Source organism: Myotis nattereri (genome assembly GCF_964212035.1).
Source record: "Myotis nattereri genome assembly, chromosome: 21".
In the NCBI taxonomy this organism is placed as follows: domain Eukaryota; kingdom Metazoa; phylum Chordata; class Mammalia; order Chiroptera; family Vespertilionidae; genus Myotis; species Myotis nattereri.
Window position 1 is genome coordinate 10,824,176 of NC_138097.1, and position 4,201 is coordinate 10,828,376.

The 4,201-nt window shown below is 55.6% G+C and overlaps 1 protein-coding gene across 1 annotated transcript in view; it reads left to right on the top strand.

The window, feature by feature from the left end:
* Positions 1–4,201, top strand: part of CRTC3 (CREB regulated transcription coactivator 3) — a gene marked incomplete at its 5' end in the record, with an annotated part of 1,283,408 nt that overhangs the window by 824,677 nt on the left and 454,530 nt on the right. The window lies entirely within an intron of this gene.

Below are 4,201 nucleotides of genomic sequence, written 5' to 3' on the forward strand. Positions count from 1 at the left end.
CTGCTTCTCCCCTGCACCCCCTCAACCTTCTTTGAAACACAGGACCTGGTATTTGCTTTTTATAAGCTCTTTAATGAGATGTAATTTGCATACCATAAAAAGTTCACCCTTTAGAGTATATTTGAATGATTTTCATATATTCAGGGAGTTATGCAGCTGTCACCACTAATTTTTTTTCAATATATATTTTTATTGATTTCAGAGAGGAAGGGAGAGAAAGAGAAAAACATCAGTGATGAGAGAGAATCAGTAATCAGCTGCCTCCTGCCCTCCCCCAGTGGGGATCGAGCCCGCAACCCAGGCGTGCGCCCTTGACCGGAATTGAACCCGGGACCCTTCACTCCACAGGCCGGTGCTCTATCGACTGAGCCAAACCAGCTAGGCCATCATCACTAATTTTAGAACATTTCATCACCCCTCAGAAGGAAAATCTGAAACCTGTATAATTTTATTAGTCAGTGCCACCCCAGTACATTCAATCAAAACAGATCTTGTTTCCATTGGCAGTCCCTCCCCACTATTCTACTGCTGCGCCCCAGCCCCAGCCCACTACTCTACTTTGTATAGAGTAGTGAACATTTCATATGAATGGGCCATAGGATATGTGACTTTTTGTGTCTGGCTTTTTTCACTTAGCCTGCGGTTTTCGGTTTCTTTTCTTTGCCCTGGAGTATTCCATTGTATTTATGGACCACAGTTTATTTACCTGTTGACGTTGATGGGTTTGTCTTGCTCCTGCTCGGGCCAGGAGGGGCAGTAATTCACGGGGGGAGGGGGAGTGGGGGGTGTCACTGTCCTGCATTTCAGGGGCACCCTGCCATGTTTGTCTTCAGAGAGTGGGATCCCAAAGCACAGGCCCTGCAGTGGGGGTGAGGCCCACTTTCCCGCACCTCCACCCCCACATCACTCTCCTTTCCCAGGACCCTAAGCAGGGGGGGGGGGGGGGGGGACACACGGGGCATCGTTTTCTCCAGGATCCTACCCGGTTTAGAAAGTCTATTTGCATGGCAAAGGCCCCGCAGGGTGGGAGGGGGAATTAAAGTTATTAGCAAGTCTTTTCACAGATAAGTGGGGCTTGTTGGCCAGCCCCTCCCCTGCGGAGGGCCTCTGCTGCCTCTCAGAGCTGGGGGCCTCCTGCCGTTTATTAGCGCCTGAGTGTGGTTCTCATTAACAGGGCTCTGCTAATTAGACGGAGGGCAGGAGATGAGACGGATCACCTCCCACCGCTTGTCGTCCCCACCCCTTCCTGGGCCAGCCGCACCGAACCTGCGGCGGAAGCCCTGATGCCTGTTCAGAAAGACAAGACAGTCGCCAGCGCCCAGGTAGGTGAGCCGTGCCCACCCAGAGGGCCAGGACGGTCACCAGCACCCAGGTAGGTGAGCCGTTGTCGCATGCTCTTGTTTCTCAGCTAATCTGTGAGGTGAGCCCTAGCTAAAGGGTGGCAAAGTGCAGTAAGGAAGCCCTAGCCAGTGTTGCTCAGTGGATAGAGCGATGGCCTGCAGACGGAAGGGTCCCAGGTTCGATTCCGGTCAGGGGCACATGCCCAGGTTGCAGGCTCGATCCCCAGTAGCGGGTGGTCAGGAGGCAGCCAATCAGTGATTCTCTCTCATCATTGATGTTTCTCTCTCCCTTCCTCTCGGAAATCAATAAAAATATGTATTTTTAAAAAGTGCTGTAAAGAAGAGGCTGATACCGTGTTCATACAGATGTTCAGTGGTGGCCCTGGGATTGGGCCCAGATGTGGTACTCACAGGTGCGCTGCCTCTGTGACAGCTGAGAGCTGGCTGGCGGCTCACCTCACCCGGGGCCCTGGCAGGGTGCCCTGGTCTGGATGGTGGGAGAGAGAGCGACAGCAGCAGCACGGACGCCGCCGGGCCGACCCCGGTCACCTCGTCACAGCGCTTGCACAGCCTGACAGGTTCGAACTCACGTGGTGGAGAAGCGCAGGGCAGTGACTGTGGGCCAGGCGCTGAGCGTCAGACATGGAATCCACCATCTGATTTCAAGTCATTTTAGCCTCGGAGCCGGGGGAGGCAGGCGGTGTGCGCTGTTTCACAGATCGGCGTGAGGAAGGTTAAGGAATTTTTCATGAAACCAGTATGTGGCGTTTGGGGTGGGGAGGAGGATGGGAGGTTGGGGACCAATCCGGTCTTCGGCACAGCCCTGGCAGGCAAGTGCGCGTGCGTGCGTGTGCATGCGTGTGTGCGTGCGTGTGTCTCGGGTGTGAAATAAAGCTCCTCGTGCACATGGGCAGGACACGTGCTTCTGCGTGTCGACCACACGTTCCTCCTGGTACAGCTGTGCCGTGTAGATGCTGGTGCTGGATCGGCCAGTGTTGCTGTTTTTTTTAAAATATGTTTTGATTGATTTCAGGGAGGAAGGGAGAGGGGGAGAGAGATAGAAACATCAGTGATGAGAGAGAATCATTGATCGGCTCCCATATTGGGGTCTGAGCCTGCCATCCGGGCATATGCCCTGACCGAGTCACCTCCTGGTTCAGAGGTCGACGCTCCACCACTGCGCCACGCCGGCCGGGTGGGCCAGTGTTTTAAGGAGGGGCAGCTAAGCCGATCCCACTCAAGGACATACCAGGGCCACACCATGAACCTGGTTGGAGTGCAGAGGAAGGGGAGCACCAGCTAGTCAGTACCAGCATCGTGGGGAGGTGTCCCGCCACCAGGGAGCAAGTGTGTGACCCAGGGGAGGAGGGAGGTGGGGATGCATAAGAAGTTGCCGTCACGTGCTGGCACAGTGAGTTGAACATCATCCCATGCACCGAAAGGTCGCCGGTTCAATTCCTCGTCAGTGAAAGATCAGACAGAGGCCGAAAACCAGGGCTACAGGCTTTATTAGAGGAGCAGGACCTGCCGGGCTGTCTGGCAAGGAGAGGACAGCAGCGGGTGCAGGGGCGGGCACGCCTTTTGAGGGGCGGGCACGCCTTTTGAGGGGCGGAATGGGAAGGGGTGGGGGCTTAGTGTACTGGGCGCACACTGATTGGTGGCTCACTGCATTGTCCATATAGGACAAGGGCTTAGGGGATTTGGCAGGTGTGGATTGGTGGTCCAATGTCTAGTCCATATAAGGTACATGGTTAGTCACTCAGGTATTTCCAGGCTGCAGGTTACGTCATACTCCGCCCACCAGTTGGGGGGGGGGGTGGAGGAATGGGAGGATCTATCAATCCGGGCACAAGTGTCAGACTCAATCCCTGGTCAGGGTGTGTGCAGCAGGCAACCGATAGATGTTCCTCTCTCATATTGATGTTTCTCTCTCTCTCTCTCTCTCTCTCTCTCTCTCTCTCTCACCCTCTCCCTTTCCTTCTTCCTCTCCCTCTCTCTCTCAAAATCAATAAGAACATATATCTATTTTTTTTAAATCCTGCGTGCTATAGCCAGTTTGCTCAGTGGATAGAGCATCAGCCTGTGGACTGACGGGTCCCAGGTTTGATTCTGATCAAGGAAACATGCCCAGGTTGTGGGCTCGATCCCAGTGGGGGGCGTGCAGGAGGCAGCCGATGGGTGATTCTCTCTCTCATCGTTGAAGTTTCTCTCTCTCTCCCTCTCCCTCTCCCTTCCTCTCTGACATCAATAAAAATATATTTAAAAAACAAAACAAAAAACCTGCTTGCCGTCTGTGGGCGGATTATCATGGAGTCTGGGACTCCTGACCCCCTGCAGTTCTCAAAGGCACCACACGGTGTCCTCAGAGAGGCGGGCGCGGCCCTTGAGCTGCGGGCGCCCTCCATCCAGTTTTCCTGGGAAGGCGGTTTCTTAGAGAAGAAAGGTGCCCGTCTGCCCCTCTCCTGTGCCCCCCGGGTTCCTGGGCCAGAGGCGAGGGGCAGCATCGCCCGGTCCCGCCTGCCCCCTCGCCTGGCTCCTCTGCCTCTCCCGTCTGTGTGAGCTCAGGCAGTCACTCCCCCACTGGAGCCCCAGCCTCTCCAGGGCGGTTGGTTCCATGCCGTTACGAGGCAGCACGGAGTGGGAAGAGAAAGGGGTGGAGAAGTGGGGGTCCACACCCCAGCTGGGGTCCTCACAGGCCTGGGCCCCGCTTGGTCGGGCCTGGGTGGGAGCAGAGGGCTACACCCCACACCACCCTGGAAGCTGGAAACAATATCGCCGTTTATTTGGGTGTCACAGCTGCCTGCCCGCCCGAGGGCTCTGACAATGGGCATCGTGACTGAAACCCCCCAAACAGTCCCTCT